The sequence below is a fragment of the Poecilia reticulata genome, linkage group LG22, assembly GCF_000633615.1.
Source record: "Poecilia reticulata strain Guanapo linkage group LG22, Guppy_female_1.0+MT, whole genome shotgun sequence".
Taxonomy (NCBI): Eukaryota; Metazoa; Chordata; class Actinopteri; order Cyprinodontiformes; family Poeciliidae; genus Poecilia; species Poecilia reticulata.
The window spans coordinates 22,734,200-22,756,203 of NC_024352.1; the positions used below are offsets into that span (position 1 = coordinate 22,734,200).

At 38.4% G+C, this 22,004-nt stretch overlaps 1 long non-coding RNA gene across 1 annotated transcript in view; it reads left to right on the top strand.

Moving 5' to 3' along the window:
- The window catches only part of LOC108165821 (uncharacterized), a 77,672-nt gene that overhangs the window by 48,988 nt on the left and 6,680 nt on the right, over positions 1-22,004 (top strand). Inside the window, exon 2 of the long non-coding RNA XR_001776139.1 lies at positions 7,033-7,094. This is a non-coding gene — a long non-coding RNA (uncharacterized LOC108165821). The remainder of the gene's footprint in view (positions 1-7,032; positions 7,095-22,004) is intronic.

Below are 22,004 nucleotides of genomic sequence, written 5' to 3' on the forward strand. Positions count from 1 at the left end.
ATTAAACGTTACAATCTGCACTTGAATTCTGTTGTAGAGGTTTCATTTCAAATCTAATGCGGTGGCATGCAGAGCCCAACTTGCGAAAATTGTGTCACTGTCCAAATATTTCTGGCTCTAACTGTATTTGGAGCACATGTTGTGCTGAGTTTTGAGCTTTAATCAGACAGGAAATGGACAGAGTGAGAGAGAAAGGGGGAGGACTTGCATCAAAAATGAGAACTGAACCCAGAATAGCTGCGTTGAGGAGTCGCATCCAATCTACACTGCAAAAAACACAAAATCCTACCAAGTATTCCAGTTTAAATATCTTTGTACACTAGAAAAAAAAGAACTAATTTACCATCAGCTTTTCAGCAAGATATAGGAGCTTGTGTTGAATAAATAATTCCTTTAATATTGATAAAAGTAGCATTAAAGTCACTGAAAATATGTTATCAGTGAAATAATCTACTGGTGAACCTAGAACCAGATCTCACAGAGGGGATAAAACTAAATGTGAAAGTAATGACGACTTGACCTACTTTAGGGGCAGATAGAGCATTAAATTTAATTCATTTGTGAGGTCAATCCTCAAAGAAGAACAACTAGAAAGAAATGTTAATTCCAACATATACACACTATTAATAATCTATGTGTCAACACATTTATTTCAAGGACGCAACATGTTTTTCTTTTCATATTTATAAACAAACTTTGCTAAACCAAACAATCTGTTGTTCTTAATGCAAATTTCCCCAATCTGTTTTTTTTTTTTTTTTAGTTCAGCAGCTTTTCTGTAAAAATTAAACCTTCATTCCTTCAGGTTTAAAATCAGTGATTCAAGTTACATCAATTAGCACGATGCAGGGATAAAGCTGAACCGATCCTCAAATATACAAAAATATTGATCATTTACTAATGACTGAATTCTCAAACATGCACAGAATGAATGGGTTCCATCCATGAAAATATATATTTTATATTTGAGCCAATAAGAGTAATTATTACCTATTTAGTCACAGTTGTCATGATGGGTGGTGGTTGATGGTGTTAAGAAAATATATTTAAAATAAGCTAGTTTTGAAATTTAACATGACTTGATTGAAATAGCCTAACTATAGTTTTAAAATTTATAACTTATTCTGGCCTATTGACCTTTATTTTACCTGTAGTTAAAGCAGATTGTTTGCCAAGATCTCTGATCTGTCGTTTGTCTGTCTGGAAAACAATCAGTAGGAAGTTCTAGCTCTTCACACTGATCTGTGAAGGCCATAAACCAGCAGGAGTTCGGAGAAGCTCTGCTTAGACAATGGGAGCAAATGGCTTTAGAGAGAGGGTCAGAGACAGGTCCTGGTTGGATGAGCAAAGATACGCCTTATTTGAATAAATTAAAGAAAAGGAGATAAAACTTTCCACACAGAGTAACAAATCAGATTTGCGCTTGCAATTCTCCAAAGACGTCTTTGCTGTCTGTTTGTCTTTTTTTGTTTTCTCAGGTAAATTCATGTGTTGTTTGTGCTCTGAGGTTTATGATGTTTTATGATGAGCTTTTCTGGTGACAGTGTTCATCTGTCTTGAATAAATGCTGATTATTGTGACGCTGTCATCTCTGTGTGATCTCAGTTCTTGCACACAGCATTTTCTGAATCCGGGCATAGAGAGGATATAACGAGTCAAAAGGTTTTTAAAGTTTTAGAATAATTTTTCCTCTCTTAAAAATGGCGAGGAGATGCCGCTGAGACCCAGGTTATGATGAAAATGGTGAATTTAATAATGATAATGCTCATCAACAGTCCAAGACAGGCGGCATGGCGAGAGACAAGCACACAGCTAGATGCCGGTAGCAACTGACCACAAAGACTGAAAACACTAGAGCTGACGCCGACACAAGACATAGCAGTATAACTGGGGCGACGGACAGACTGATGCAGACAAAGACGTACTTTTGACAAACATAGACAAGGACCCGACAAGGAACACAGACAACAGGTGAGACTAAATACACACGGGGGTAATCACGGGAACGAGACACACCTGGGAGACAATCACGGGGAAAACGCAGAGACAGGACTCACCGAGAACAGGATCACACAGAAAACTCAAAAGTAAACACACAGAAACACGGATCACAACAGCCTGGTAAGAACCAGCTGTCAGTCACATTTTATTATTGCTGACTTCAGATTAAACCCCCAACCCCCAAAAAACATATCAGCCTGATCTGGTATAGTGCCACAGTCAGCATTACATATTTTCTGTGTATTCTCATGGCATTTAGTCATACTAATGACTATTTTTTAAAGTGCTAAGTGAGGCATAATCAGTCACTTCAATTGCTACACCCTTTAGTTTGGCTTCACAGGAACAAATTGATTGTGTGTGGAGAGCGAAACAGCGGCGTGACCTTTTCCCAAACAGATCCCAAACAGTCGAGCCCCCGTTTGATCGAGACTTTTTTACAGCTGGGAAAAATACAACTTTAATAGGCATCCCATATTTCTCACTCTGCTCCAAATAAATGTGCGGCTCCTCCTCCACCTGCCCTCACACCATTCTAATTCCACTTGTCGAAGACTTCAACCAATAAAACCTGATGTTCATAAGTCTTGAGGGAAAAGATGGGAAAATTGCTGCATTGAAAAGGCAATATATGGATTAAAGATAAGAGAGCGCTTTGGGACTGGCTGAGGATATTGCCTGCTTAAGGCTCTGATTTACACACAGGATACAAAGAACGATGAGGGGAGGGAAGCCTCGAGCTGCTGGATGCTGACATTGGTACTCATGGTTTATAATTACAAATTTTCAAACTATAATGACATACAGGTGAGATTAAAGAAAGTTGAATGGAAGAATATGAAAGGAATCTTTCCGAGTTATCAGGCAGGCGGGCGTTAAATGTGAAAATTTTTCTTCTGTCTGTTTGTTTCTGTTCCTCCACCAATGTCAACCACCCAATCCCGAGCTCCTGTCACCTTCAGTCCACAAACAGAGAGGAAGAATTTGTTCTGACATCCTACAGAGATCCAGTGACTATAAAATGAACAGAAATGAGGAGCAAAATTGTTCTGCACTGAGTCGGGCGTCAGAACGGTTGCGAGGTGCCAGGTCCGGTTCTTCAACCTGTTTTTCTCTTTGCTCCTGACCGTATATTGGATAATAAATGACACAACACTCATTCAAAATATTCTGAGTTGCCCCTGATGGGCGCATTTAGGTGTGTATGTGCTCAGTGTGTGCATGCATATGCTGCAAAGTTGACTGACGGACAGATAATGACGGGGCTGTCATGCAAGAGCTGTCGCATAATTCTTTATTTATGTGCTCCCAGCCTACAAAACAAGCTCAAACTAGCACTTGCATTCCAAAAAGGAGAACAAAGCAATAAAAGTCTAAATTAAAAACATTGAATTAAAACTGCAGCTAAATTTAAGCATTTTGAGACCCCAAACCTTCAGGCTGCGACAGAATTCAGCTTCTTTGTTGGCAGGCTAAGACCGTTTGAGATGCTTCGTGACCTGAGTGTGAGCTGTCACAGGCACTTACACTTGCACACTTTTATCACAGCTAGGGTTGAGCTCCACTTAAATTCAAAGCAGAGTCTGAGAAGGGAGATGAAGAGTATCCAATTACAGTGCAACGGAAAACTGGTGGCAGCCGGAAAAAAGGAGGAAGCAGAGACGAACGAGCTGACACTTAAAGTTTGGTCTCCCGAAGCTGCAACTATAGGTAGAGCACAAATTCACAATCTGAATTTGCTGAATCTTGGTAGAAAATGTTAAGTCATACCGTCTAGAATAATAGTAAATTCATTGTAAACAGGCTGATAACACAGTAATAGGCTAAGGGGCAATATGTAATCCCAAAGAATGAAAAAATCTTTTCTCTCTCAGAGCTGCGATTAGAAAGTGATGCACTGCTTTTTGCTGCTTGTTCTTGACACACTCTAAAAAGAAAATAGTTGAACCAACTTAATTGAATTGCTTCTGTAGGTAACAAGCAATTCAATTAAGTTTATCCAACGTAATTTATTAAGTTTAACCAATTTAATATTATAATCATCCAACTCAATTTGTTAATTTATTTTTTTTTAATTTATTAAGTATGTTTAAAATAACAGATTTAAGTCAGTTTTACTCAAATCATTTAGTTTGCTTCAAAAATGGTAAATAAATTTACATAGCGCTTTTCCAGTCATTTTTACCACTGAAAGCACTTTACACTAGAGTGACATTAACACATTTATTTAATGCTCAGATCTGTGGGCAACTTGGGATTAAGTGCCCAGGGGTACATTGACATGTGGCAGGAGGAAGCTGGAATCGAACCTACAGCCTTCCGATCACAAGACGACAACTCTACCCACAGAATTAAGTGAAATTAATGTAAATAAGTCCATAAGATGAACTGCAGCTCAAAAACACTTTTTAGAGTACATATCATCTGAGCCAATTTGGTCTTGTGGGCTGAACAACAACAACAACTATTACATATAAATAATGTTCCATAGAGTCCTACATGTGTGTTCTTGTGAAATATTCCCACATTTTTCCATGTACGGCCCTCCAAACAGCATTAGCTTCTCAACAGGGACCCCGTTTGCAAACCCACACAAAATGCTACAAAATATGTAAAGAAACATAAACTTTTAACAGTTTTTTTCTCATGTTTTATGTATCAATAATAATTATGTTCGTTTAGCATAAATGCTGCTTCATACCTTCTGATTTAGTTGGCTCTCAGTTACTATACAGCAGGACAGTTTCTTCAATCTTGTTCTTGTCAGAAATGTCTCTATTTCGATATTCCTACACTACCTTGAGGAGCGAGCTAGTGAAGCCAATCAGAAAGTTGAGTAAATACAATTTTAATAAACTATTTTAACTGATTGGAGTTTATGACAAAAATATTATTAAAAAGTTAAAATTCTTATTTTTTGCATTGTTTCCCCTCATCTTCCCTCCAGCTTTCTGAGGCCCCCTTAGCTCTCCCTAGCGGCCCCATTTAAAAAAACACTAGCCTATAGGTATGCTTTGTTCTAGTTGCCTTTTGTCAGGACTTGAACATACTCTGCAAGGACAGCAAAGTTATTTCTTTTACTTGAGGCTGTAAGAACAACAACAAAGTTCTGGCTGGCAAGGTCATTTCTGACTTCACAAAAACTAAAGCGCAGAACCCCCATGAATTATTCGCAGGTCTCTCCCTCTGCAACATATGTAAGAAAAAGTTCTGCAAATTTCTACTGGGCTAACAGTTTGGTTTCTAAGCTAGCTGGCTGTGCTAACTGGGCTACGACCAAAATATCTCTGCTTCACATCATGTCGGAGGTGCAAAATTGGCAGAACACAACAAATAGCTAATCCCTTTTTTCGCTTAGGCAAAACTGACCCGAAGCAGCAGCTAATAACTACAGATGCAGCCTCAAAGCAGTTGATCTGGATAAAACCACCATGAAAAGGAGAGAAGGAAACACTTTTAGGTAAGCATCATAACCAATCACAACCCTACAGACTCCAGCCACATCAGTCAGGAACAATCTGGACTGGTGTGACTGTCATGGCTGCTAACAAACCCACCTCAGAGCCCTGTTATTACTCTGAACATCCCAGACACCTCATTCCCTTTTCCCCTTCATCTCCTCTGCTTTCCTTTCTATCAGTGCCCTCTTCATCATCTCCTGATCCCCAAAACACACACACTAAAACTCATTACAGCCATCCTCATAGTCCAGGAAGTGGAAGTGATAGCTGTTTTCTAGTTATTTCCATCAACTCCCAGCCTTACCAGCCTTTGGCCTCCTCTAAGATAATGCCCATTTATCCCACAGGGTGTTTACACAAGCCTTTCAGGTTAAGTGACTCGCTGAATGACACCAGCTTTGCTTTATTCAGGGAAAATTGGATTCATCAGCTACTGCTTAATGGCTGCTTTCAAGCGTTTGACTGCGTTTGGGCTGGAAAGGTTTTCCTAAACAAACATATAAACGCCGTTGTATGAATCTGAAAAGGAAACATTGGATTCTTGTTTTACCCATTAATGCCTCAACACTGAAATTACTTTGAGTTTTTCCACAATGTGTTTTCATTCAGATTTTTCATCAGGTAATGTGAGGATTACATTGTCAAAAAAAAAATTAAAGCTTTTGTTACTTTCAAATAATTTTTTTTCAAAGGAAAAGAGGATTTTATTTTTACTCAACATTATAATAGAGTAGCAAATTTACAAAAGCAGCTCTGATGGTCTTTTTATGGCCATTGAAGGTTCATTCGTATTACTTCATTATTAGTTAATAGCTGATAAAAGATGAAAGAAGGCTGACACATTTTAAAAAAATTATAATTTCTTCTGTCAAATTGTTTTCAGTCATTCCAAAAGTCTAACTAGTGGTTTTTCTGTATTTTTCTTTTATTAAAAAGCAACAGTGATTAGAAAACTGACCTTCAACATCAACACTTGGATATAAGAGACTTTAAGAACCTTAAGAAATGTAATATTATACATAAAAATTAGATTTGAATCAAATATTTCCATAAAGATTTAACCTTACAGCCACAAACCTTGATGTAGGGATTTTATGTTATAAATCAAATCAAAGCCGTGTTTCATGGTTATGTTTTCAAAATATGGTTTTTAGCTTTCAAAATAAAAAAAACATGTATAATAATTAAGAAAATAAAGATCTCTACATAAGTTTTTGACTTAGATCTGCTAACTAACAAACTCTTGGTTTTGTTTTGTACAGCATGTGTCACATTAAAGGTGGAACGAGTTGTTCAAACCTTTTTCATTGTCTCATTTGTTTATGCCACAAATAGCTGGTATTTTAACACAGGTGATTTCCACAGAGTATTGTCTCTACTCACCTATACTGCATCCTAATTTAATGTGCAACAGTGAGAGGGAAAAAAGTGAGAAATCTTTCAGCGATTTTGTTAGCGCTCCACTTTTCTTCTGGATTGACGCATTGGAGAAAAAGCAAAAAAACAAAACAAAACAGATTCTTGCATCCGTGGAATGACCTGAGAATCTCTTGGTTTTCTTTCTTTTCAGGTTTCATCCACAATTTCTTCCCACTAACAACCTGAAGGGTGAAATCTGCTATTGGAGGTAAGGTGAGTATTTTTTTTAAGACGTATGCCGAGGCAGAAAGACAGGCAGGGCAGAGGGAGAGAAAAGAAAACATGAAAAGTAATATCAAAACATGAAAAACGAGAAGAACTTGGACACAGGTGTGGATGTTTTGATCTAGTGTGAAAAAGCCATGAGTGGAGAGAAAGCTCGAGTAGATGCTCTGCGATAAGAGGATAACGGCTGGCAGGGATCAGAAGGTTGCAGCCAGACACAAACGGGTAGCAAAGGAGGGAAAACAAGAGTAAGGGCAAAAATCCCTCATCTAACAGGATCCATAAGACCTTCCTTTGCAAGGAAAATCCTTCCTTATTTCACTGGAGGACGAACCTTTACTGCAGTTCATTTCTGTCGGACAATTAGCCACTAGAATTGAACGTCGTCACTGATTTATGATGTATTTAAGAGGTTGCAGAGGGCAACAAAGACAAAAGGTTTTAGACTAGATAAAGCAGACCTCAGATGAGCTGTGCATAGTAGAGAAAAGGGGAAGGAGAATTCATGATTAACTTTCATTTCCTAGACCTTATTATTCCTTCCCCAAATGAAATTTGTGAGGAGGAGATAAATCTTCTGGCAGTGGCCAGTTTGTGAACCTCATGTCCACAAATAGAAACTGTCTTTCCCTTGGAATTTCACTGCAGACAACGTACACATCTGTGTTATCTGTGTTATACCCGCATGTATTTGTGTGTGTGTGTGTGTGTGTGTGTGTGTGTACCACAGTGAGGATATAAGGTCATCTGTTACTCCACATCTCGCTGATGTCTATGTGTGTGCATGGGGCTTGTGTGTCCATATGAGATGCACATTTGGGCTCAAATTATAGTTTATGTAAGGAGATCAATAGAATTGAAAGTCTGAATCACAAAAGCTTTTAATCACATTCCTCTCCACCGATTTCTGGATGGACATGTGGATGAGTAGATATTGATGCCATGGCTCAAACATCCATCCTGCTCATAATTTCGATGCGGTGGAAAGGCCGGCTGTCCGTTGGCTGCAGCAGCTATCGGCTCTGGAGTCGGTGGGTAATGAGCATTTCCTGCTTCTCTTCCAGCCGATCTAAACATTGGAATAAAGTTCAAAGTGTTCATTCAAAATAGTCCCTTTTCTGTAAAGGACTCAGCAATGAACAAGGGTAGCATTTTTCTACATGAAGGATAATTTTAATAATTATATATTTGTGACAACATTACAACAGCGGAAATAGTTTTTGTTTTTGCTCTGCTTTTGCTTTCGCATTGAATCCGTTCTGTACATATTTCTAAGAATCTGAAATTGGCAAAAGTTATAAATTCTGTAAATGAAAAGCGATGATGTAGAGTTGATGTGGAGGAGCCGAGAGCAGACAGGAGGGAAAAGGTTTGAGGGTTTATGTTTTCTGTTAACTTCAAATGATACTGAGCAGTTTTTGTTTAAACATTCAAAACCAGCCACTCATGTTGAATTTACATTTGACCTTTACATCTAAATACATTAATAAATGTATTTAATGTAAATAATTTTCTTTTTTAAATTTTATTTCTAACCGGTTTGCTTTGCGTTATATCGACTTCTGTCTCTGCTCCACTCATCACTCCCTATAGATCAGTGGTTCTTAACCTGGGTTCGGTCGAACCCCAGGGGTTCGATGAGTCGGTCTCAGGGGTTCGGCGGAGCCTCTGCTGTGATGACACCCCGCTTTGCCATCACTTGCTGCAGAGGATCACGTTACATTGCTTAGCCAATCAGAGGATCACGTTACATTGCTTAGCCAATCAGAGCTGCTGAGGAGCCCTGATTGAAGGAGCTCCACTCTCAGCATGGATTTAAACTTGTCTTTATTTACTTCAGCAAAGCTCAGTTTTTACCACATTCTKTAGCTTTCGGTGTTCTTCTAAATCTGCTCCTTAGTCGCATCTTTTCGGGGTTAGTACTGCCTCTAGTGGCGTGGGGGTGGTAACACAACTAATATAATTACATGACTAAATCAGAACACTGCAAAGTCTTTATTTATAATTTTTTCATTCTCTTTAGAATGTAGAGCTAATTAAATGATCTAAACAAGACCTTAAAGTGGTTCCAGTTTCTCTCGATGGCCAACCTGTTGAAACTGTGGCAGATCTTAAATACCTTGGGTCGTTCCTGGACAGTCAGATCAACTTTGCTGAAAACACTGACTATATTTTGAAGAACTGTTCTCAGAGACTCTACCTTTACGAAGACTGAGTGATCATGAGGTGACCCAACTAGACTCTAATTGGGTCACCCCATGTCTTGAATTTTGGGGGAAATCATATATTTATCACTACAGAAGGGTTCAGTGAATGCACATATGAAATTGGTGGGTTCGGTACGTCAAAAAAGGTTAAGAATCACTGCTATAGACGCTCTGATGGACGGTTTCCAGGGAAACCTACACATGCAGCGTCAAACATATTGTCTCCTTAGCAATAATGCAAGTGTTGAAATCATCATATTAGCTCATCCCTTACTACAATTACTGCTCTAATGATTTGTTTACCATGAAAGGGTAACCTGATAGACCACAATTAGGCTGCAATCGACTGATTTATATTACTGACACACTACGGCTTTGCGAACCATTTTTCACACCAGACTCCATATGATTCATACAGAAAATCAGCAAGGTGCTGATTACTTTTCTCTGTTGTTGCCAGAAAGCCATTTGATTTGGACTTGTTACCACTGTGAGCAACACAAGAGCAGAGAGAAGAGTAAAACAGGATGGTCATGAAGCGCTTCGGGGACGGTTTTTGATCTGCTTTACACTCTGGAAGTCACCGGGATTTGCTTGCCTTCCGCCTTCTTCATCAGGACCACCATTTCCCATCTTTCATTGATATTCATGATGCCTGAGAAGAAGCCATTTGTTCACTTTCTGTGCCAACTTTGGTCCACCCACCAGTTATGAAAATTTATGGGCATGTTTGGAGACCATGGAGACTCATTACAATATCAAGGAGAAACGGAGGAGCAAGAATATGTCCTCTCAGAGTATCTTTAAATTATCTCTCTTGCTTTAACCTCTTGCCTGGTCTGCACATGCTGTACGCGATTTGTGTGCATGCTCGCAAAGCTGAAGCTGCTTGCGCCAGCAAACGCTTACATCAAATGTGTGCTAATAAATTCAGCTCTGCGTTTCATTATAATTATAGATATGAAAAGAATCTGCACATAACCAGGGTTGCAGGTGGTGAATATTTCACATATAGGCGACAAATGATTGACAGGCGACGAAGAAAACCTACACATGGTCCATATTAATTATTGCTTATTTGCATTAGTTGGCTATACCTAACAGAGGCGCTTACTGACAGACTGATTGTGCTTGTTAATTATCCCATGTCCAAACAACACCTCTAGTCTCTAATTTATTTTGCTTCCTGCATCTACATCACAGGTTTTATGAGAAACGACAGAGGGCCTTGGAGGATCATGGAAAAATAAAAGACAAATCCATCATGTTTTAAAATTGGGTGGAATCCAAAACTCATTATCCAGTCTGGAATGCGTTTGGTTTAGGCTCAGAGTGAAGAAAAGGGCTTGAAAGGCTGCATCACTTTCTGAGGCCATTAGCTTCCCAGTTCCTTTCTTTTTTGTTTCCAGCTTCTTGATTTTTGTTGGTGGCATAGTCACCAACAAAAAGACCAGGTTAGGGTAGGTCTATGGGCTATACAAAACATTTTCATGACATTTTTTTTGCATAAAATTATTCTTAGATGATGAGATTTTAGTTTGGTCAGTTCTGCCCGTTTTAACCTTTCATAATGAGCTGTTTTAGGGCATCTTGTTACTTTAAATCCAAATAAGCTACTGCTTACTAAACGTTTACACTCACATGTGAAAATGGCTGCAAACAGATGTGGAAATATATAGTCGTACATGTTTGAAAAGCAGAAGTAGAGCGTCCTGCACAAACAATAATTCAGAAAGTGGTTTCTGGATGGCAACATTTCAAGCTAAAAATTAAAAGGACAGGTAATAGAGTGAAACCTCTTCTTTTTCTATTGTAATTCAACCACAGTCCACTAAGTGAAGCAGCAGTGTGTGTAAAGTATATTTGAACAAAATATGATAAAAGAAGGCATTGAGAAACATAGGAAATATTTGACACTCATAAGAATAAAAATGATCCAAAATAAAGTTGATCTAATATTGAAATTAGCTCACAGATTGTTTAGATGATTTAGCTTTGCCAAATACATTGCATAAGATGAAAATGGAACATGCATTAATCCTTTATTGATATCATTTATGTCTATTCTATCCCTTTTGTTACGTAACGTTGTGTTTTCTGTTCTTCGTTAAGCTGGAATGTGTAGCGTATTAAAATCTCTCGTTCCTCCTCACTTTGCCCCTGTTTGTTTACAGAACACAAGAAAACCTTTTGGGAAATAACATCAATTAGACTTCAGGCTGTGGAAGCCTTTGATATTTGCTTTTGATGGACCGGTCCTCAATATGTACTTTGTTTGATCAGTTCACAGCCTACCAGCCGCTGAGTTTCACCAAAAATTAAACCATTGTTTGCTTCGGTTTTTTTTAAACTGACAGGAAATCAACGGGGTATTTTTCTGCCCGTCTACCATCTATTGACTGACCGCAGAACAAGACAGGGTGGCTTCACCATCAGTTCTCCGGCATGGAAGATGGATGCATCTTTGAACTATTGACCTACTTTACATTCAATAATTCCTTAATATTGACGAAAAGGGGAACGTTTTAACTTATAATATGGAAAAAATGTCTTGTTTTTCATCAATATTAGGGAATTATTGACTTAATCTCCTATTTCTTGCTGGAAAGTTTCTTGTTAGTTTTGTCTTATTTCAAGTATACTAAGATATGTGCACTAGAAAAATAACTTAAGATTTAGCTTTTGCAGTGTAAGCTTAACACTGACAAGGTCATGCCATATTTTGAGACGTCATGTCAAGACCTAGATGAGAGACAGATTTTATCCTGAAGAAGACAGACCTGGCTACTAATGCAAATAAGAGATGAATAAAGAAACAGAGGGGATACAGTTTGACACGGAGAGCGAGACGGGAACAGAGGAGGAGTGATGGAAAGACGCTTCCAGGGTGCGGATCAAGATGGTGTTTGAATTGCTCCAGGGTTTCCTTCAGTTTATTGTCTCACTTAATGAGCTTTTTATGTTCTTGTGTATTTTACACACCATGCAATAGCCGCTCAATGCCTCCTTCACGGCCTCCTGATGGATCTGTTCTTTTTATCCAGCTATTCACCACTGCATGTAAATTTAATTATGAGCATCTGGTTATAGAACAGGTCTAATTAGCAGATAGGTGCTGGAACATCAGGTCAGAGGCTCCCTTCTCTCCGGCACACCCACGTCCATCCTCTCTCCTCTTTCCCGCTGGCAGAAAATGTTCTGCGATTATTCTGCGCTAAAGTGGTCATTTTTCTTTTTAAGACAGAATCATAGCAATTTGTGGGGAGAAAAATAAAGTTGGGACAATTGAAAAGTACTTCAAAACAAATCTAGGCCTGAGCTGTCAGGAGAACGAGATGAATAAGAGAGAATTCAAAGCGAATAGTGGAAACACAAGCAGTCTGTAATTAGGGGAGACGGGTGGATTCTGATCGAGATGAGCACATAACCCGCTAAGAGGGTTATTTAGGGGAAAAATGGGCTCCAGAATGAAAAAAATAGTTTGGCTTCAAAGATTGTGTGTGATTTCAGATGTTTTCTCCGAGACAGGAGCGGCTCTCTGGGTTTGTTTTTTTACCCAAACATGGCCTGTAATGATGGAGCTCGTGGAGCCGGATTTTAAATTAATGCCTTTTCATGCTAAACTAGAATTTCCAGTATTCTGTGAAGACCCAAGAAGACAATGAGTGGAAATCTTCTGCTAATTTGTTGTGAACTTTTCGTTAAACATCAAACTCGATGGTCCTTTGTCTTGTGTAGCTCAATTAGAAAGCGCAGCTTGGATGTGAAAGCCGATGATTGATTCTTTCATTTGTTCTGTGGTATTTAAAACGCTCACAGGAAGAACAAGTTTATTGTTGGTCTCTTGTCCAGGAAATGTTCTGACACCTGATGCTTAAACGTTGCTCTCTCTGCCTCTTTATCACGCACAAAACTTGGCATATTCACTGCAGCGTTTATACTTATGTGTATTGATGTTTTGCCACCAGCTACAAGAACCTGATATCTGTTTCAATGTCCACCTTAATTTTTTATCAACATAAACATGGGCTTGTGTTTGAAATGAACACAAGCCCCCTGTCTGGCCCTGTTTTGCCTTGAGGAGGCCCTGGAAGTAACAGCCTGGCTCAAACAATAACAGCAGGCTGTTTGGTTGGTATGAACATGTAGACACTAAGTAGATGTGATGTTTTAATGAGAAGCAGAGGGATGGCTTTGCACATAAGGAAGCTTGGGAAGCTGGGTTGCGCGGCGCGGACAGGAGGAAGAGCTCTCTTACCTCGGAGGAGTACACGAGTCGTTTAATAGTGCAGTAATGGAGGTCAGTGCTTACATGGTCTCTGGGCAGCCGGCTACCTCGCTTCCCCCGAACGGCCCCACGGTGTCAGAGCTGCAGGACTACATGTCTCATGTCTTGTTGGGGAGAGAGAGTAGAGGAGGATGAAACAGGAGACAACATGGAGGGAAACTAAAGGGAATGGTGAGTGACAGTGGAGGTGGCTTACAAGTCTGCTCAGCTGATTTGTGCCTCTCATAACCTCGTATTGTGAAGATTATCTGCACAGTAAACATGACAGGAGGTGCATTGAACAAAGACAGATATTTCTTATCCTTAAAAAATAGAATGTTATAATAAATTTTCATGAAAACATTCAGAATTTTACAGATTCAACTGTAAAGTTTCAGGTAATAATTTTTTAAAATAAATTTTTAACAAAGAAATTATAGAATTAACCAAAAATATAATGACACAGGAAAGAGATTGAGGAATGACACATGGACTCCAGTGAGAATTTAAATTGAGTTTTGCCCCTACACTGCAAAAACACAAAATCTTAGTTTCTAGTGCAGATATTTTAGTACAAAACTAACTTGCAAGTAACTTTTTAGTAAGATATAAAAGCTTGTTTTAAGTCAATAACTAATTATATCAATATAAAAAAGTATTAGTTCCACTGGTGTATTATTTTACTTAAAACATATGAAAATGTTTTGCTATAAGTAGAAAAATCTGACCAAGACCTATTAAATGATTTACCAGCAGAGTGGCACTGCATGCCGTCTGAATTAGCTTCGCTTTGAAGTGATTTTTCTCACTTCTTCCCTCCGGTGTTGGCTGTAGGCATATACAGCTCTGGGAAAAAAAAGAGATGACTTAAAATGATTGGTTTCTATGATTTTAAGTTTTATAGGCTTATGTTTGTGTAAAATAAACATTGTTCTTTTATTCTATGAACTACTGACATGTCTCCGAAATACCAAGCAAATATTGCTTATTTATTTGCAGAAAATGAGAAATGGTCAAAATAACGAAAAAGACGCAGTGCTTTCAGACCACAAATAATGCAAAGAAAACAAGTTCATATTGATTTAGAATCAACAATACAAAGTTCAGAAATTAGTATTTGGTGGAATCAGGTTTTCCATGGGGTCTCAGTCAGTGGTCTCTTCATTTTTTCCAGGGCTGCTCATGGTGAGACTAACTGGAAGTCTACCTGTCACACCCACCAAACAAACACAACGGCTGTGGTAGGACAAGTAAAGCTATGTACACCAGTGTTGCAGTACTCGAGGTCGGTCTTGGTCTCGAGACCATTTTTTGATGGTCTCGGTCTCGTCTCGGACTCGACCGCATTTGGCCTCGGTCGCTGAGGACTCTGCATTTTATTTCAAGACCAGTTGAGACCGCAACTGTGAAAATATCACTAAATGTACAGCACACTGTCCAGTTTATTTGTTAACATCTTTGTTTTCAGTGAATGCTAAAAGCACCAATTAAAAATCCATCAATAACGTGTTTCTGTTACTCCCTCCTCCCCTCCCCCTCTCCACCTCCCACTCGCATGCGGCGCTCCAGGACATGCGCAGTGGTTTTCTCTCAGCGGCAGAAGATGTCTGTCTAATAGTCAGTAATATAATAGCGCTGCATAAATCATAAGAAATCCGATGGCCACAGCTAACTCAGCAGCGCTTTGCTTTCACAGACGGCGGGGACTACGTCTAACTATTTTCATCACTTAGAAAAGTAGCTCAAATAAAGATAAGCTCCGTTGGCGTGATGTTAGCAAAGGCTTATGTTTACACAAACATAAGCCTATAAAACAGAGACACATAAGCATTTGTGATAAAAAAAAAAAACACACTGCGCTGAATTATTGTGCGGAGGTGTTGACTGACTTGTCACAAATATGGGACAACGCTGTGTCCAAAAGTCTGCAATATAGTGATGTGACATTCAGGAACAGTCCGATTCTTCTGAACGGATCTCTACTTAGAAGATAAGACTTGAGTGCCACTGAGAGCTGTTGTTCTATCAGATTACCATACGCTGTCAGGATAGCATACATGCAGTGAGTACCATGCCTGCGGAGTTGTCAGTTCACCATACGCAACAAGTTATGATGAAAATAAGTCATTAAATTGTTTTCAATGATAACTGTATAGATATACATGTGTTGTCATGGTTTCAGAGTGTATTTAAAGCAAGGTCTGGCTGCAGCTGCAGTCAACTACAACACACGCCTGTGTAAAACTCATTAACCTACTTAACTGCTAAGTCAGGATGCCATACAAATGTTGATAACTAAGTGTATGATGATCTACGTCATGATTCTATGTTGCTGGTTAAATAAAATTATATGGTAATGACTGACGGATATAGCCATGAGTTCGTGCTAAGCGTATGGCAATCTGACAGCGTATGGCGACCTGACAGAACATCATTCTTTGTTCTTGTAATGTTCTGTGTACACTGCAGTAGCTATGAGGATTTTATTTAAGTATGTACATTGATATTTTTTTAATTAACAAATAAACAAAACACAAGAACGAAAGAGCACGTAGAGCATGCACATTACTCTTTCACTGTTTTCGTTCAAAGTGACAGCTGTAATGTGTGCCATGGTGTCAGACTACCTGGGTTCATGTAGCGGGAGAGAGGGTGAGAACGGTCACGGTGAGCGTCTTGTGCTTGGTTACTTCTTGCTTGTTGCTCCTTGGTAAGTGTTCATAGTTGAGCGTTATTTACCGGCAGGGCATTGCCTCAATTGCTACGTTTCATGGTGCGGAGAGAGAATGGTGCTATGTTTAATGGTTTCGTTATCTTTTTAGGGATGGCACGAGACCACCGTGAATTGTAGCACAGAGATGGAACCAAAGCAGAACAAAGAGTTTGCTCTGCTTTTAATATTGGTAAAAAATTAAGTATAAATAAATAAAGTATAAATAAAGACCTTATCTAGATCTTTTTATGGGAATATGGATCTTTCAGATCAATTTGAGAAGTAATTTTGATCATATTTCACATTTTATCGTATCACGTAGAGCGGGGCGCTGGTCGTGGTCTTGACTCGGTCTCGACTTCCCTCGGTCTTGGTCTTGACTTGGTCTCGGACCCTAAAAGTCTTGGTCTTGTCTTGGTCTCGGGTTAGGTGGTCTTGACCACAACACTGATGTACACACTCGATTACACACGAGTGTTTAGGTGAAATAGTTGGAGGATAATAATATCTCCAGAGTCTTTCATTGAGTTGGTAGCGCCGTTGCCTTGCAGCAAGAAGATCCAGGTTGAAATCCTGGCCTGGGATCTTTCTGCTGGACTTTGAATGTTCTCATCCAGTTCCCTTGCTTCTTCTAACAGGCCAAACAATTTACCATTATGTTTGATGGACTCTAAATTGCACTTAGATGTGAGTTGGCTGTTTATTCTGTGTGCCATTTTCCCCTCATATCTTGTATCTGTCTCATTCCAGTCTTCCACGGTCGTCTTCACAAGCTGCTTCCATTTGCTTTGCAGTTGCCAAATCTTCCTGAAATCCTTGAATCCTTCTTGCATTGCTTAAACGTTTTCTTGTAAAGACGCAGATTAAAAGTAAAACATCTTTTGAAGGAGAACCCGTGATTTTAATCGACTTACTCAAAGAAGAAATCTAATAATTTACAGCAAAAAACATAAATAAATAGAAAAATTGATAACAGTAGTTCTGTGACAAGCGGCATCTAAGTTGACTTTGTTTTGATGGAGCTTTATGGATAATAAAGGTTCAGGTCAGCTGGTATTCATTAAGGATTAACTCTAACCTTTGAACTGTTAATGTGAAAAGTTCATGCTGACCTGCAATCTTTGTCCTGATGACGTGTTTGAGCACAAAAAATAGTTAATAGGCATTAATTGGTTCTGGCATTGCACTCTGATGTTGCAAATTGCCATTGTAGGGAGCAAATTTGTTATGTAGTGTTAGAATGAAGTCAAACTCAAGCAGGTGGTGAACAGCTGTTGAGACGGGGTGGAGACCAGTTTTGCATTTTCACACATATTAAATGAGGCGAGGTGTAAAGCAAGTCCTTTTTCCAGACTCTGCTTGGTTAAACTCCAGCAGATGTTTCCAAACACACTCAGGCAACAAGCAGCAAGTCACAGGCTGCCTGAAAGAGTTAATAATAATAATAAAAAAGCAAATACAGTAAAATGGCTAAAAACGTGCAGCATATTAGTTCAAAATCTTATCGCAGCATGCGTCTTTGCTTGGCTCCATGACTCTTTCATGGAAAAGTGAGAACTAAATTCATGATTACACATCCTGCAGCATGCATCTATACGAAGAAACGGTAGGGGGGAATCTCCCAGCGGTATCTCCTCCATTTTTGCAGGTGTTCTGTTCTTGCTGTTTTGTTAATTTCTGCATTGGATTCACTAAGCAGATGATACTAAATACAGTATCATTGAGAGAAAACAGGAGCATCTGTTTTCTCTCAATAGATGAGAGAAAATGGCATCTGTTGGCATCAGATCACAGTTATCCTCTCTTCAGCCACAAACAGAAAAATGGAAAATTAATTAAATATAGTTTAAGAAAGTCAGTTTTTCTATTTTAAATCCTCACTGGAATCAACTTGAAAAATTTCTTCAGAATCAATAAGTGATGCTGCAGATTGTTATGGAATGGTGCATTCCTTTGATATTAAATAAAACATAAAAATAATTTATAACGAAGTCATTATGGAAGATAAAATGGATTTGATTCTAAAGTTATTATATCTTATATTAAAATATATCAACTTGAAAAGTTTAAGAATAAAAAGTAAAACTTGTACAACGCGTTATTTTTAGCACAGCCTGTACCTGATTTCGTTTATTTTCTCATTATTAATCATGTGTTGAACCTTTTGCAATGTTCAACAGTCATAAGGTTTAAAATCTCAACAAGATTTGAAAACAATTTTTTTGATTAGAAAAAAAATATTAGCAAAAATATCAGGAACACTAATTGAAAGAAAGAACAAATTTTACTTTCTGTGACACCTAAAGCTGTTTTATGTGTGATAAAATAAATCCAGCTTTCATCAGACGGTATTTTTTAAGCAGCTTTAATCTTCAACAATGACAAACATTTGGTTCTGACTGCAATTTGTATCAATAAACACAAATATGAGTGAGGCAGCAGAATGTTTCATTTAAACTTTTGCAAAATCCACCAGCAGAGAGAGGCGATTTCTTCAGAGAAGCTTTTATTTTAGCAGTAGTTTTCTACTGTCTCAATCAGAAATAATATAGCCAATATAATAAAGCCAAACATAGCAAGTGGAGAGCTGATCTGGCAGTTACTATGGAGGCAACTATCAAAGCTCTTTAGTCGACAAAAAGATGTCAGATGTTCTTTTTGGTTTTCTAATACTTCATTCTGATCCAGACAAGATTCAAAGTACATTTTCTATATATGAAATAAAAGTAATTTACTTGTTACCTGCAAAAATCTGACAAACGGGGAACATGTGAGAGAGGTTTGTCACTAAGAAGCTTGTGCACATAAAAGAGAGGATTAAAATGTTTTAATGTAATGAAACGTGTCTTTGCTGCTATAGTCGAATTAACGCACCATCGTTTGCAACCTGTCTTCCAAATGGCTGATAAAAGGAGCGATTGTTGACTTTCATTTAGCTTAGTGAGAAGATACTGTCAGACATTAAGCTTTTTTTTCGCCTATAAACACAACATAAGCCGAGGCCTCGAACAGAAGGAAAAAGGGCAGAATGAGAAAAGGAAGTGGAGGAAAGCATAAACAAGTCGGGTCTGGCTGAGTGAGCAAGCTAATTAACTCGAAAAACTATAAAAATGTAAATTGCAATTTGCTACCGGGGGCATCTAATTAAAGCCAGTGGAATGTTAAAGACCAAATTGAATTTACTTAAAAAAGACGAAAAATATATGATTTTGCCATATTGTCAGGTATTGATCGTCTACAGTGGCCTTCCTCACATCCGTGACGGGGCAGATGGGGAGTGACGTGTGCATGTTGGGGAGAAACGGAGGGAGGAAGGAAATGTAAAACCGGGGAAGGTTTGTACAGAAATAGCTGGAGTAATGTTTCTGGTGGGTTCACACAAAACAGTTTGGCACAGAAAGTGTGACAGTACAACACAGCGCTCACCAGAGACAGGAGATGTAATCAGAGCCAAATGGTTCTCATAATACTCAACAGGTGCACCACACAGGCGCTTTCAATTTTGCTCCCAAAAAAAAAAAATAGATGAAGATAGAGACCTGTAGCACATCCTCATAAAGTTCACTTTGGCCCTCCAGTTAATTGCGTTAGCTTAATTGGTGGAGTGCATGTTTAATACTTTGGTGTGATTATTGTGTGCAGAAAGTCATTGTGGTTTATCTCGTTATATCATGTCCTCTGGGCGTGTGATTAGTACACATGGTGTTCGTTTATGTTCACGGATGGGCCTTTGTTTGCACGCAGGTGAATAAATAAAACTTCCCTCATGTATCATTGCTGTAGATAAAAGCTTCTGCTTTTAAATGTTTGGCCATTTCTCAATCTATAACTGGAGGTGTAAGAAATAAACAAACCTTCAGGGTAGAGCTACCCCACTGCCGCACACACTTTATGTTTCACCCGTTCTCTGTTTATTTTATAGCTGCGCTGCTTTGAATACTTAAGCTGTCATTATGCCAGATGTGTGCAGGAAGGTTGAGGATTCTGTGGCTTTTATTGAGGCAATAAACAATAATCAGCGGCTCTCCCAACAAACAGAGCAGCCCTACTGAGTTTTGAGGCTTTTCTCAGTGTGATATTAAAGTCATGAGGCTAATGACAGAAGTTTTCCTGAAGCAGAAAGGTTTGGTTTCTGCAGGCTTGCATGTATTTCCATCTGTGTGTTACCTTTCAACGTTTATTATGGGTGGCCAAAAGAGTCAAAATCCTTTAAGTCAATTCATAGTTCCTGTCTTGTCAAACATCTTAAAATAATTTAAACATTCCCGTTTGATTGGTTATTTGTAACTAAAGTAGTGTTAGAGCCACCCACAGAGTGTTTCTCTATAAGTTTAAGGCTTGAAAGTGCAAAAATTCAGTACTTAGCCTGAATATTTCAACAAGATTAGTCTTTTCACAAAGTATCTGTGCCATGTTCTTCTGTATAGTGACAGTTTTAACAAATCTTTAAAAAATAAATTTTTATAAAAAGTTACATGCTGTCAGTAAAATTTCAGATAAATACATATTTATTTTTATATCAGAGTTTAATCTTATATTTTATTATCCTCTACAATGAAGAACAGGATCCATAAAATCACTAACTATGTAAATGAACTGAGGTAGTTTGGTGGATGGATAGAACTGGCTCTATGTCCTGGAAGAACGTTGCACGGAAGAATAAATTTTAGCTGATAGGAAAGAAAGATCTGATGCACAAATTTACAAGATGCAATAAAATCTTCCTTTCTCTTCTCCGGCTCTCCTTCCTGACCTGAAAATGTACCTGTCGAGTTGCAGTTTGCTAGCCCAGTAAAAGTTTTATACGAGCAAAAAAGAAAAACGGTCTGTCTGTTGCTGACATGAGTTACAATCTGCAGTAAACAAACTTGAGAAAGGCAATAAATACACTGAATCAGAATGGGAGCTCCAGCAACACGGTAAGAGGACGTGTCAGGACGATGGGTGTATGTGAGCACGTTCCCTTTGTCCCAGAAGTTTTCACCTGAAATATTTTTAAATAATGAAAAGAAAGTGACCTGCTTTATAATGCAGTCAAGAATGCAACTTAAATCTGTGAAAGAGTGAGGAAGTTATGCAAATTAAACCCAGCAGAAATGCACACGATGGCCAATGTAATCAGAGCAAAGTCTCCATTTTAAATCTGAGTTCATAAAAGAAAGTTTCATGTGGTGATTTATCCAGTGAGGAGTAAGTCTGAAGAAAATACCCGAGAACAGTAGAGATTTAAAAGCTCTCTGAGGTAAACTCCCTATAATTTATCACAGAGGTGAAAAACATTTGTGACAATTCAAAACACTAAAACTCTGGTTGCTAATTAAACTCCAGCTCTGAACCAACATTGTTACTCCTCCAACATCAGCTTTCCTGTTTTTCTAGAACAACCAGAATACGTAACATTGGGAAACCGTGGTCTCACTTTTCAAGTAATGTAGGCGTCAATGTGTTACACCTTTCTATACGTTTACAGTTAGCTTTCTCTTAGCATATTTATGCTAATGCTATACATGCACTGGGACAGATTTTTATAATCAATTATATGAAACTTTTTCATTAAGAGTGTCAAAATCAGTAGACAGAAGTGCGATGACATTATGATTAGTCTGATGAAACATCAAAAACGTATTCGCTAATTTTGAAGATATATTGCACCAAACACCTCCAAATTTTTAATAATGCTTTGGAATTGCTTAGTTTCCAAATCTGCATTC